The sequence below is a fragment of the Mustelus asterias genome, chromosome 23, assembly GCF_964213995.1.
Source record: "Mustelus asterias chromosome 23, sMusAst1.hap1.1, whole genome shotgun sequence".
Taxonomy (NCBI): Eukaryota; Metazoa; Chordata; class Chondrichthyes; order Carcharhiniformes; family Triakidae; genus Mustelus; species Mustelus asterias.
In genome coordinates, this window is record NC_135823.1 from 4,760,943 (window position 1) to 4,775,689 (window position 14,747).

General features: G+C 44.2%; 1 protein-coding gene across 5 annotated transcripts in view; it reads right to left on the reverse strand.

The window, feature by feature from the left end:
- LOC144510476 (uncharacterized) overlaps window positions 1-14,743 on the reverse strand; it is a 30,925-nt gene extending 16,182 nt beyond the window's left edge. Inside the window, exons 1-3 of one of the 5 annotated variants that reach the window (XM_078239930.1) lie at window positions 14,561-14,736; window positions 2,760-2,868; window positions 458-569 (exon numbers count right to left, since the gene is read on the reverse strand). The gene's annotated coding sequence lies outside the window, so the exon portion shown is untranslated. Of the gene's footprint in view, window positions 1-457; window positions 570-2,759; window positions 2,869-14,560 lie in introns of all 5 variants that reach the window. The other 4 variants (XM_078239926.1, XM_078239931.1, XM_078239929.1 and 1 more) reach the window with 4 other exon arrangements.
- Between the last annotated feature and the right edge of the window lie 4 nt (window positions 14,744-14,747).

Here is a 14,747-nt window from a genome sequence, read left to right on the forward strand (position 1 = left end):
CCCTACCAATCCATGCCAGTGAATATACTTCGAGTCTCTCTCTCTCCACGCTTTCCCAAATAACTCTCAGTCTGCCTGTCTGTTCATTTTCTCTGTGTTTATCCAGCTTCCCCTTAAATGTGATTCGTCTCCTCCACTCCCTGTGGTAGCGAGTTCCATTATTGCATCACGCTTTGGGAAATAAGTTTCTCCTGAATTCCTTGTTCCATTAATCATTCAGTATCATTTTGATGTTCCCTTAAAGTGGAAACATTCTCTGTTTATCAAAAGCTTTCATAATGTCAAGAACATGCATGATCCCTCAGCCTTTTCTTTTGAAGAGAGAAGTGACCCAGCCTAGTGATATATTTCCTGACAGGTTTAACGTCTCAAGAGTAAAATTCTGAAGAGAAAAATGTTTTGTTCATAGCTTAGCTCAGAACAGTGAGAGACAGCAGGAACAGAATCACAAGGGAACCTGAGAACAGGAGATTCACTGAGAATGAGTGGCTGTGTGCATGAGATGGTTGATCAGACTGTCCATGATCGGGTCTTGTGTTGGGAGACAGTGGGCAAGTTCACGTGGCAACCTTCAATAAAACAACAACCTGTATTAATATAGGAACCTTAAATGTAATTAAACATCCCAAGTCGTTTCACAAGAACATTGTAAAACAAAATTTGACAAACATTTTGATGAGGTTGTACAAGATATAATTCTGAGAGAGAAGATCTTATACTCTCACAAACTACAAATCTCTGTCCCTGACATTCTCCCACCTTCCTACTGAGTGTGACACTAAGTCAGCCTCCTATTCTCCTCCTGAGTAATGGCGGCCGTCGGTCCCACAGTCCCACCGCACAAGTGGATGGGACTGCGCATGAGCCATTTTTTCTGGGGGAAATTGGGGACTTGCAGCAACTGAAGGGAAAGGAAGTGAATCTAGTCTGTATATTCCACACATTTTTAGTCCAGTCATATAGACATATATCTGTCTGGCAGCCTGCATGGAGATTTTCAGCTCTCTGTATCCAGGACAGGAAGCAATGAGCATGGATCTGTCAATCAGCCTCAATCAGCACCTTCAGGAGAATTGGGAGGGTGAATATTAGATACAGCAGAGTGAGAATGGAGGGAGAATGTGAGGGATGGAAATTCACAGCTTTTGGGGAATGAGAGGAAAGAATGTTCCATAGAAACTAGAATTGTCTGTTTTGAATTTCTATTCTGTACTGACAGTGATGACTTTTGTAAACTCCTTTTACAGGTTAGCAGAAGATGAGGATTTACAGACAGAAATCTCAACCCAAACATCACATCAACATCTGACAGTCATGTGGTTCCTTTGGACCTGAACACCATCGGCCTTTGAATCTAGAAGGAGAAATATTTCTCTGTTCTGTCTATTTCAGAAGATTTTAAGCATCAGTGTGACTGGAAAAGCACCGAGACACACACACACACCCAAGTGAAAGCATTCAGTGAATTTAGAAAGAGCTTTAATAACTTACACAGCTTGAAAAAAATAACACCCATCACACCGGGGAGAGACTGTAAATGTTCTGTGCATTTTTCATGCTTAATAAATGTTTTCTTTTCTTGTTAAAACTAATTAGTGATCCTGTGACTCTTCCTCTACGTTTGATTAAAAACAGTAACAGTTACGGTCTTTTGACCGTAATAGGAGTGAGTATTTCCACTGAAATAGAGACACAAAATGCAAGCAGCATTTTGGAGGAGGCCATTCAGCCTTCGAGCCTGCTATACCATTATCATTGTGGCTGATCATCCAACCCAGTAACCTGTTCCTGCTTTCTCTGTCTCGTCCTGCTGCAATGGTATAGGTTTCTATGAGTGTTCACCCTTTTTCTTGTAAATGATCCAAAAAAACTGAACAAGCACATTTAATTTGTCCTGAGCACTAAATAGTGTTTTTCCCACCACCCCAGGTAGATCTAAAATAAATACAGAAAGAACTGGTAAATGCAGCAGGTCTGGCAGCATCAGTGGAGAGAGAAACAGAGTTAATGTTTCGCATCCAATGTAACTCTACTTCAGAACTAAAGAGAGGGAGAAATGTGATGGGTTTGATGCTGGTGAGACAGGTGGGAGGGTCGGGTAGAACAAAAGGGAAAGTCAGGGATTGGTTAGAGGGCGGGTGAGATTAAATGACAAAAATGTCCTGGAACAAAAGGCAAAGGGAGAGGTAATGGTTGTAGTAAAGAAACAAAGCATTGGTCCAGAGTAAGTGTTAATGGCAGAATAAAGGACAGCTCTGTCTGGAAGCAAAAAAACATGAAAACAAGATGGAGACTGGCACTCGGCAAAACAAAACAAATCAAAATGGAGGACAAAGTTCAGGGTGTGAAGTTGTTGAACACAATGTCGAGTCCAGAAGGTTGTAAAGTGCTTCATCGGAGGATGGGGGCTGTTTGTCCAGCTTGTGTTGGACTTCTCTGGAACATTCCAGCAGAAATGTGAGCAGGAGAGCAAGGTGGTGAACGTTCCTCTTCCACTCCCACAGCAGAGTCAACTGGCAAACCTGGAAACACAGGAACCACTTCCTGGTGAATATCCACAGCAGCATGACCCTCTGCCATGTTCTCAGCAACGGTTGCCGACTCTGAAACTTCTCCTGACTCGGGGTCACACCGTAAGCAAATTTTGCAGTCTCACAACCCAAGATATCAGACCACTTTGGTTTAAAATTATTCCCGGTAACCACCTTTGGTTACTCCTAAAGTTTCTGACGTAAACCTGATAATCCGGTTTGGACTACCTCTCTTTGGCGTGGTCATCATGTCCCTCCTTCTGCTTCTCTCGTTTCCTGTTCACTTTTGCTCTGAGATCTGGATGAAACAGATCCAGATGAGACTTCAGCCTTCTACCTAAAAATTCAACAAGAGAGAGTCTGGTTGTGGATTGTGGCGTGATGCGTTACTGGAACAAACATCTTGAGAGCTTTGTTCTTAAAGTATCACCTGCCATTCTCTTCAATCCCTCCTTCAGAGTTTGAACAGCTTTCTGCTAGACCATTTGTAGCCAGATGAAACGGCTCAGTACGCACATGGCGTAGACCATTCTTTTACATGAATTCGTGAAACACCTCACTTGTAAACAGAGTGTCGTTATCTGAAACAAGTGAATCTGGTAACCTGGAGAAAGACGTTTTGATTTGACCAACGCGCTGGGAGAAATCAGAGCCATCGGAGAATCCGACTGTCCTCTTTGTGAACACAATACATCCGTCAATAATAATTATACATTTTCCAAATTCACTTCTCCCGCCTACTGGTGTACCCTGGCTGGATATGAACCAGTCATCATTTGTACAATCATAGAATCCCTACAGTACAGGCGGTGGTCATTTGGCCCATCGAGTCTGTGCTGACCACAATCCCACCAAGACCCTATTCCCACAACCCCAAGCATTTATGCTGCTAATCCCCCTGACACTAAAGGGTAATTTAGTGTGGCCAATCAAACTATACGTCTTTGGACTGTGGGAGGAAACCAGAGCACCCAGAGGACAACCACGCGGACATGGGGAGAATGTGCAAACTCCACACAAAGTGAGCCAAGGCTGGAATTTAACCTGGGACCCTGGCACTGTGAGGCAGCAGTGCTAACCACCGCAAATCATTGTTAATAAATATCACATTGTTTAGCCAACTGCATCTTGTCCTCTGACATCATGGGAATCATTGGTCCGTATAATCTGGAAGCTCCTTCCTCTTATTGCCTCGCAACCTCTGCTAAACATCCCATGAAGTTCTGAGGTAACATTCCCACCGTCTCACGATGATGCAAATAGAAGGGTTCAAAAGTCTAATTTCCACTGATATGGTGAGCTTCCTTTATCAGAAAAATTAAATACTTCTATTCATTTCTAAAGCCTGGGGAGCTTATACTTTCTGCAAACTGTACTAATAAAAACTATACAATACGGCTCTATTGTTCCTATAGAATGTGGTTCTTCTCGCTCAGCTATCTTCCCATTCTACCTCGGGGCTGTCTGCTTTTGGTCAAAGTGTACAGAATTATAAAATAAATCTGAAATACATTTTCAAAATCCAAAATACATGTTTAAATCTTTTAATACATTTTTAATTTTAAATCCCCAAACTGTGGTTGTGTGTCTCTATGCAGACAGTGCTTCTGCAAACAATATATGGCAGTCTGTGATTTTTAATCTAAATTAACCCACTCAGTTCTCATAGTTTTTATTAGTGCTTTAAATCCCTGATGAGTTGAAATTTCTTTAAGCTACTATGAATTTCTCTAACATGGTCATAATCATTTCACATGTCCCAAATTTTAAATAACCATTCCAAATTAAAACTCTCATTCTCACATATGTGAATTGTATCAGGGATCAGTGCTTGGTCCTCTGCTCTTTGTGATTGTTATTAATGACTTAGAGGGGGCTGAAGGGTGGATCAGTAAATTTGCTGATGACACCAAGATTGGTGGAGTAGTGGATGAGGTGGAGGGCTGTTGTAGGCTGCAAAGAGACATAGATAGGATGCAAAGCTGGGCTGAAAAATGGCAAATGGAGTGTAACCCTGATAAATGTGAGGTGATTCATTTTGGTAGGACTAATTTAAATGTGGATTACAGGGTCAAAGGTAGGGTTCTGAAGACTGTGGAGGAACAGAGAGATATTGGGGTCCATATCCACAGATCTCTAAAGATTGCCACTCAAGTGGATAGAGCTGTGAAGAAGGCCTATAGTGTGTTAGCTTTTATTATCAGGGGGTTGGGGTTTAAGAGCCGTGGGGTTATGCTGCAACTGTACAGTACCTTGGTGAGACCACATTTGGAATATTGTGTGCAGTTCTGGTCACCTCACTATAAGAAGGATGTGGAAGCGCTGGAAAGAGTGCAGAGGAAATTTACCAGGATACTGCCTGGTTTGGAGGGTAGGTCTTATGAGGAAAGGTTGAGGGAGCTAGGGCTGTTCTCTCTGGAGCGGAGGAGGCTGAGGGGAGACTTAATAGAGGTTTATAAAATGAAGAAGGGGATAGATAGAGTGAATGTTCAAAGACTATTTCCTCGGGTGGATGGAGCTATTACAAGGGGGCATAACTATAGGGTTCGTGGTGTGAGATATAGGAAGGATATCAGAGATAGGTTCTTTACGCAGAGAGTGGTTGGGGTGTGGAATGGACTGCCTGCAGTGATAGTGGAGTCAGACACTTTAGGAACATTTAAGCGGTTATTGGATAGGCACATGGAGCACACCAGGATGATAGGGAGTGGGATAGCTTGATCTTGGTTTCAGATAAAGCTCGGCACAACATCGTGGGCCGAAGGGCCTGTTCTGTGCTGTACTGTTCTATGTTCTATATATCCAGATTCATACCTTTTTTAAAAAAGCTTTATTAATTACACTTCCTTCTTTAAAATCTGTTTGATTTAAATCATGATGTGGAGATGTCAGCGTTGGACTGGGGTAAACACAGTAAGGAGTCTAACAACACCAGGTTAAAGTCCAACAGGTTTATTTGGTAGCAAACGCCACTAGCTTTCAGAGCGCTGCTCCTTCGTCAGGTGAGTGGGAGATCTGCTCATAAACAGCAAACAGGACTATAAAGACACAAACTCAATTTACAGAATAATGAATGGAATGCGAGTCTTTGCAGCTAATAAAGTCTTAAAGGTACAGACAATGTGAGTGGAGAGAGCATTAGCACAGGTTAAAGAAATGTATATTGTCTCCAGACAGGACAGCCAGTGAGACTTTGCAAGTCCAGGCAAGTTGTGGGGGTTACAGATAGTGTGACATGAACCCAAGATCCCGGTTGAGGCTGTCCTCATGTGGGCGGGACCTGGCTATCAGTCTCTGCTCAGCGACTCTGCGCTGTCGTGTGTCGTGAAGGCTGCCTTGGAGAATGCTCACCTGAATATCAGAGGCCGAATGCCCGTGACCGCTGAAGTGCTCCCCAACAGGAAGAGAACAGTCTTGCCTGGTGATTGTCGAGCGGTGTTCATTCATCTGTTGTCGTAGCATCTGCATGGTTTCCCCAATGTACCATGCCTCGGGGTATCCTTTCCTGCAGCGTATCAGGTAGACAATTTTGGCCGAGTTGCAAGAGTATGTACCGTGTACCTGGTGGATGGTGTTCTCACGTGATGGCATCCGTGTCGATGATCCGGCACTTCTTGCAGCGGTTGCTGTGGCAGGGTTGAGTGGTGTCGTGGTCACTGTTCTCCTGAAGGCTGGGTAGTTTGCTGCGGACAATGGTCTGTTTGAGGTTGTGCGGTTGTTTGAAGGCAAGAAGTGGGGGTGGCCTTGGCGAGATGTTCGTCTTCATCAATGACATGTTGAAGGCTCCGAAGGAGACGTTGCAGCTTCTCCACTCCAGGAAAGTACTGGACGACGAAGGGTACTCTGTCCACCGTGTCCCGTGTTTGTCTTCTGAGGAGGTTGGTGCGGTTTTTCGCTGTGGCGCGTCGGAACTGTCGATCGATGAGTCGAGCGCCATATTCTGTTCTTATGAGGGCATCTTTCAGCGTCTGGAGGTGTCTGTTGCGATCCTCCTCATCCGAGCAGATCCTGTGTATACGGAGGGCTTGTCCGTAGGGGATGGCTTCTCTTTAACATCCCTTTAACCTGTGCTAATGCTCTCTCCACTCACATTGTCTGTATCTTTAAGACCTGGTTGGCTGTAGAGACTCACATTCCAATCATTATTCAGTAAATTGAGTTTGTGTCTTTATATGCCCTGTTTGCTGTTTATGAGCAGAACCCCCACTCACCTGACGAAGGAGCAGCGCTCCAAAAGCTAGTGGTGTTTGCTACCAAATAAACTTGTTGGACTTTAACCTGGTGTTGTTAGACTCCTTACTGATTTAAATCAGACAGAAAACCTCAAAGCTTGAAGATTCAACCTCAAAGCTTGAAGAAGCATTCAACCCACAAATATCATCCATACACAAGCAGTGAAACTTAGCATGTGCTTTTCAACAACAATAACCAAAATGAATTCCTTAAGCATCCTGTGGTTCTGTTTTTAAACTTGCAGAAATGTCTTTAATTAAAAACTCAAGATAAAGTTAGAAAGATAAACCTTAACAAATGTAGCCCAAAACAATGATTAGACACATCGACAAACAAAACACACAGATTCTCACAGCTTGTAATTTCAAACAATGAATCTTCAGCATTCTCTCACAGCTATAGCTTCTTAAAGTGACAGAGCACTACAAGCTCACAACTCCTTGATTAAAATAAGATACAAGATCCTTCATTCTCCCTTAACCTTTCTTAAGCCAACATCCAAGGCCTGATTTTATAGGCAACGTCTAGTCTTTGTTGATTTAAAATCCCAAACACGTTACCACCTTCAAAATCTTTGTTCTTTATCTGGGTTTGAGGTGACAACACGGTAAAATTCTCAGTTACTCCAAATTCCTCCAGGCTATGCTTAAAATTTCCACATTTAACTGGTTCCCATAAATCCTCAATTATAAACTAAAATAGACACACAAGTTTCCAGGTGATTTAAAAACAAATCAACTGTCTGCTGAAAGGGTTAACTTTTCTACACAACCTAAAGGGGTGGGGAGTGAGCAGAAAAAATTTGGCACATATTTATGTCACTTTACAAAATTTAAAAAAACTTCTCTAACAACAAAACAAACTTGATTTTCAACTTCATCTATTCATTTTTGTTACATTTCTCAACCTAATTATTTTAATTAGATCAGTTTTTGTTAGGGATGGGTAACTTCTGTTCTTTATAAACTGGTTCACTCATTTTGTTAATTCTACATGGGCTCAGAGAATCAGAACCCAGACTTTTATCATCCTTATCCTTTTTCTCCTTTTGCCACCACTCCCAAAGGATCCCAGAGGATTGGGGATTCCAATCAGACAATATCATTTTATCAGAAAAGTAAAATACTGCAGATGCTGGAATCTGAAACAAAAACAGAAAATGCTTGAAAATCTCAGCAGGTCTGACAACATCTGTGGAGAGAGAAAAGAGACAATGTTTCGTGTCTGGATCACCCTTCATAAGAGCTTTTATGAAGTATCATCCGGACTCGAAACATTGGCTCTATTCTTTAATCATTTCATCTAAAAGTTTTCCAAATGGCAGGAAAGAGACCTGTCCGGTCCCCACTCGAGCTCTGATTTTTCACTGGCCATGCTTGGGTAGGATTATAACCATTAGAATCTACTCTCAGAGGTCCGCTTTTCAGTCCAGTGCTACTTGGAGTATACCGTCACTTTGCCGACTATCGGATCACAAGTCTGTCAAGGTTCTTATCACAAATTTATGATAAAATAATTTAAACAATGCCTGAGAACGTTTCCTAACTTCTTAACCAAATACCTACCACCGTTTGTTGATTGGTCAGACCCCCTTTTTACAGATTCGGGTATCTCAGCCGCTGAACATCAGCTGGTCCTGGAATAACTTGAATTCTAACTCATTCTAAGTAAATATTCTCACCAGGTCCTCTGTCGGGGCCCTGCTGAGCAGCTTTAATGGTCCGTGATTGCAGAAACTGAGCAGTCACAGGAATGTGGTCAAGATAGCCCAGTCCCATAATGCCTCACATTCAATCTGCAGTCCATCAATTATAACATAATATGTGGCTGTGTGTAGCTGCCTCGGCCATGGTCAACCCCAACACTGCCTTCTTGAGCTGCTACAATGCCTGAGGTGTAAGTACACCCACAGTGCTGTTAGGGAGGGATTTCCAGCCACACATTCCAAACTTTCACTAGACTGTAGGTGGATACCAAATTGATATATTCCATTCAACCACACCCATGAAAAGTTATTCCATTTCCTTTATTGTCCAGGACAATATAGTCACAATATCTTGAAAACAGAAATTCAACATTCCCATTAGATTTCAGGTATTAACATATTCTGTCAGTTTGTTCTTTATTGTCAATGTCAGGCTGGGGTTGCTCCCCTTGGAGCAAAGGAAGTTGAGGGGAGATTTGATGGAGCTGGACAAGATTCTGACAGGTTTAGATAACGTGGACAAAGAAAAGCTGTTCCCATTAGCTGGTGGGACAAGGGTGAGGGGGGCGCAGATTTAAGGTTTTGGGTCAGAGATGCAGGGGAGGATGTGAGGAAGAACGTTTTGATGCAGTGAATGGTAATGAGCTGAAACTCACTGCTTACAAGGGTGGAGGAAGTGGAGACAATAAAAAATTTCAAAGGAACTTGGATGGGCATTTGGGGGGTTCCAAAATGAAATGCTGACGAAATAGAACATAGAACATAGAACATAGAACATTACAGCGCAGAACAGGCCCTTCGGCCCACGATGTTGCACCGACCAGTTAAAAAAAAAAAAAAACTGTGACCCTCCAACCTAAACCAATTTCTTTTCGTCCATGAACCTATCTACGGATCTCTTAAACGCCCCCAAACTAGGCGCATTTACTACTGATGCTGGCAGGGCATTCCAATCCCTCACCACCCTCTGGGTAAAGAACCTACCCCTGACATCGGTTCTATAACTACCCCCCCTCAATTTAAAGCCATGCCCCCTCGTGCTGGATTTCTCCATCAGAGGAAAAAGGCTATCACTATCCACCCTATCTAAACCTCTAATCATCTTATATGTTTCAATAAGATCCCCTCTTAGCCGCCGCCTTTCCAGCGAAAACAATCCCAAATCCCTCAGCCTCTCCTCATAGGATCTCCCCTCCATACCAGGCAACATCCTGGTAAACCTCCTCTGCACCCTCTCCAAAGCCTCCACATCCTTCCTGTAATGTGGGGACCAGAACTGCACACAGTACTCCAAGTGCGGCCGCACCAGAGTTGTGTACAGTTGCAACATAACAGAAATATCTCTGAACTTCCTAACACCCTGTCACTCTGTGATCCTTGTGAAATTTGAAACCAGGTATTCGCCACACAGCTCAAAGAGCATCAGCCCACTGGAGGCAAAGTTGAAGCACCAACCAATCCAGCAGGAAGGAACCCTCTGACCCTCCCCATTGACCAACTGTGAGAATGAACAAAATGCAGTCCTGGATGTAATTGAGAGCTGAAACAATAACAGCAGAATTCAACCCCTGTAATCACTCGTGAACTTAGAATCATAGAAACCCTACAGTGCAGAAAGAGGCCATTTGGCCCATCGAGTCTGCACCGACCACAATCCCACCCAGGCCCTACCCCATATCCACCCGCTAATCCTTCTAACCTATGTATCTCAGGACACTAAGGGGCAATTTTAGCATGGCTAATCAACCTAACCCGCACATCTTTGGACTGTGGGAGGAAACCAGAGCACCCGGAGGAAACCCACGCCGACACGAGGTGAATGTGCAAACTCCACACAGACTTGTTGAATCTCAGCAGATTGGATGAAACATTGAATCCCTTCCCACACTGAGAGCAGCTAAATGGCCTCTCCCCAGTGTGAACTCGCTGGTGTGCCCGCAATTTGAATGATCAAGTGAATTATAAAAACCGATAGTGAGTCGGTATTTGAAAAAAAAGTTAACAATGGAGCACTGATCATACAGCATGGAAACAGGCTCTTCAGCCCAACCAGTCCATGGCGACCATGGTGCCCTCCCAACCTGTCCCAATTGCCCACATTTGGTGCAGATCCCTCTAATCCTTTCCCATCCATGTACTTACCCAAATGCTTTTAAAATGTTACTTGTGAACCTGCCTCAACCACTTTCTCTGGCAGCTCATGTCATGTACGCACCACCCTCTGTGAAGATGTTGCCCCTCAGGTTCCTTTTAAATCTTTCCCCTCTCACCTTAAACCTACGCTCTCTAGTTTTCAATTCCTCTTCCCTGGGAAAAAGACTATGTGCGTTCATCCGATCCAAGCCTGTCATGATTTTACACACCTCAATAAGGTCATCCCTCATTCTCCTACGTTCCAAGAAATAAAGCCCTAGCCTGGCCAACCACTCCCTATAACTCAGGCCCAGTAGTCCTGGCAAAATCCTCGTAAATCGTCTCTGCACTCTTTCCAGTTTATCAATGTCTTTCTTATAACAAGGTGACCAAAACTGTATACAATAATCCAAGTGCGGCCTCACCAATGACTTATACAACTGGAACATAATGTCCCAATTCCTGTACTCAATCCCCTGACTGATGAAGGCCAGTGTGCAAAACTCCTTCTTCACCACTCTGTCTACCTGTGATGCTGCTTTCAATGAACTATGTACTTGTACTCCTAGGTCCCTCAACACTCTCCAGGGCCCAACCATTCACTGTGTAAGTCTTACCCTGGTTTGACTTTCCAAATTGCAACGCCTCACACTTATCTGTATTGAAATCCATTTGCCAATCCTTGGCCCACTTCCCTAACTGATCAAGATCCCAATTCATGTTTGATCATCTTCTTCACTATCAACGATCCCTCCTAATTTAGTATCATCCGCAAACTTACTAACCATTTTCATAAATGACCTGGATGAGGAAGCAGAGGGATGGGTTGGTAAGTTTGCTGACGACACGAAGGTTGGTGGGGTTGTGGATAGTCTGCATGGATGTCAGAGGTTACAGAGGGACATAGATAGGATGCAAGACTGGGCGGACAAGTGGCAGATGGACTTCAACCCAGAAAAATGATTCGTGGTCCATTTTGGGAGGTCAAATGGGATGAAGGAGTACAATATAAAGGGAAAGACTCTTAATACTGTAGAGGATCAGAGGGACCTTGGGGTCCGGGTCCATAGGACTCTGAAATCGGCCCCGCAGGTGGAGGAGGTGGTTAGGAGGGCGTATGGTGTGCTGGCCTTTATCAATCGAGGGATTAAGTTTAGGAGTCCGGGGATAATGATGCAGCTATATAAGACCCTCGTCAGACCCCATTTGGAGTACTGTGCTCAGTTCTGGTCGCCTCACGATAGGAAGGATGTGGAAAAGATTGAAAGGGTGCAGAGGCGATTTACAAGGATGTCGCCTGGATTGAGTGGCATGCCTTATGAGGATAGGCTGAGGGAGCTCGGTCTTTTCTCCTTGGAGAGACGAAGGATGAGAGGAGACCTAATAGAGGTGTATAAGATGTTGAGAGGCATAGATCGGGTGGACTCTCAGAGGCTTTTTCCCAGGGTGGAAATGTCTGCTACGAGAGGACACAGGTTTAAGGTGCTGGGGGGTAAGTACAGGGAAGTACACGGTAAGTACAGGGAAGTACAGGGGCGGCACGGTAGCACAGTGGTTAGCACTGCTGCTTCACAGCTCCAGGGTCCCGAGTTCGATTCCCGGCTTGGGTCATTGTCTGTGTGGAGTTTGCACATTCTCCTCGTGTTTGCGTGGGTTTCCTCCGGGTGCTCCGGTTTCCTCCCACAGTCCAAAGATGTGTGGGTTAGGTTGATTGGCCAGGTTAAAATTGCCCCTGGGATGCGTAGGTTAGAGGGATTAGCGGGTAAATATGTGGGGGTAGGGCCTGGGTGGGATTGTGGTCGGTGCAGACTCGATGGGCCGAATGGCCTCCTTCTGCACTGTAGGGTTTCTATGATTTCTATGATTTCTAAGATGTTAGGGGTAAGTTTTTCACACAGAGGGTGGTGGGTGAGTGGAATCGGCTGCCGTCAGTGGTGGTGGAGGCGAACTCAATAGGGTCTTTTAAGAGACTCCTGGATGAGTACATGGAGCTTAATAGGATGGAGGGTTATAGGTAGGTCTAGAAGGTAGGGATGTGTTCGGCACAACTTGTGGGCCGAAGGGCCTGTTTGTTCTGTAGTTTTTCTATGTTCTATGCCTTGAACTTTCACATCTAAATCATTTATATAAATAATGAATAAAAGGTCCAAATACCAACCCCTGAGGCACATCACTAATCATGATGTGTACCTTTAAGACTTGATTATCTGTAAAGACTGCATTCCAATCATTATTCTGTAAATTGAGTTTGTGTGTCTATATGCCCTGTTTGTGAGCGATCTCCACTCCACCTGACAAAGGGGCAGCGCTCCGAAAGCTAGTGGCATTTGCTGCCAAATAAACTTGTTGGACTTTAACCTGGTGTTGTTAAACTTCTTACTGCACATCACTAATCACAGGCCTCCAGTCCGAGAAACAACCTTCATCACCCTCTGCTTCCTACCATTGAGCCAATGTCAAATCCAATTTGATAGCTACCCTTCTTAAACAATGGAACAACATTAGCCATGCTCCAGTCTTCCGGAACTTCGCCAGTGGAAAGAGATGAAGCAAATATCTCTTTGCAATTTCTTCTTAGCCTCCCACAAAATCCGAGGATGCACTTGATCAGGCCCAGGGGATTTGTCCACCTTAATGCATTTTAAGGCTGTAGATACCTCCTCCCTGGTAATATGCATGTGGCCCAATTTCTTTAGCACCCATGATGTTATCCACAGTAAACATCGAGGAGAAATATTCATTAAAAATCTCACCCATCTCCTGTGGCTCCACACACAGATGGCCATGCTGATTTTTAAGGGGACCTATTCTTGCTCTAGCCACCCTTTTACTCTGAAAATAACTATAGAACCTCTTGGGATTTTCTTTAACCTTATCTGCCAGATCCATAGCATACCCTCTGTTTGCCCTCCTGATTTCCCTTTTAAGTGTTCTCTCACACTTTTTATAAGCATTGAGTGATTCTCTTGTCCCTGATTGCTGAAACCCAATGTCTGCTTCCTTCTTTTACCTGACCAGAGCCTCACTGAACCTTGTCAGCCAAGGATCCCTAAATTTACCATTCTTTCCCTTCATCCTAACAGGAATATATTGCCCCTGGACTCTTGAAATTACACTTTTAAAATCACTAAATCAGAAACACAAGTGTGGGACGAACTCTGAAAAAAAAATCACAATTCCCAGGGAAGTGGTACTCAAACTGTTGGAGCTGCGGCTGATGAGTCCTCGGGTCCTGCTGGATTTCATTCTGGGGTCTTAACAGAAGTGGCAAGAGAGATAGTTGATGTGCTGTTTAGTTTTCTAAAACTCCCCATCAGGAATTGGATAAAGGGGAACCAATGGATGTACTGTACTTATATTTAAAGTTAAAGTTTACTTATTAGTCACAAGTAGGCTTACATTAACACTGCAATGAAGTTACTGTGAAAATCCCCGAGTCGCCACATTCTGGCACCTGTTCGGGTACACAGAGGGAGAATTTAGCATGGCCAATGCATCTAATGGATGCATCTATGGACTGTGGGAGGAAACCAGAGCACCCAGAGGAAACCTATGCTGACATGGGGAGAACGTGTAAACTCCACACAGACAGTGACCCAAGCCGGGAATCGAACCTGGGTCCCTGGTGCTGTGAGAGGCAGTGGTGCTAACCACTGGGCCATTATGCCACACCATATTTCCTGAAGGTGTTTGAAAAGTCGCCACAACAAAGCTTATTGAAGCAAATAAAAGTTCATGCTGTGGGGACAACATATTGGCGTGAATGGAAGATTGGCTAGCGAACAGGAAACAGTCATTTTCCGGTTTAAGAGAGAGAGAGAGAGACCTGGGCCAACCTTTCCAGAGTCTGCACCCTCCCTGGATTCACTTCCTTTCCCTTCAGTTGCTGCAAGTCCCCAATTTCCCCCCGAATGAGAAAAGAAATGGAAAGTGGGAGAAAATAAAGTGTTTTACTCACAGATGTTGGCCGCAGGAGCAAGTTTCAGTCTGTCTGAAGCTGAATCACACAAAGCCCACGCTCTAATCGGCTGGAGGACCAGAGTTCTTCCGGTCCTCCAGCTCTTCCCATTGGTCAAGACTTCAGCATGAAGGCTAGCGGGAGTGGGCTCTCCCGCACATGCGCAGCTTCCCCTCTCCCTTCGACA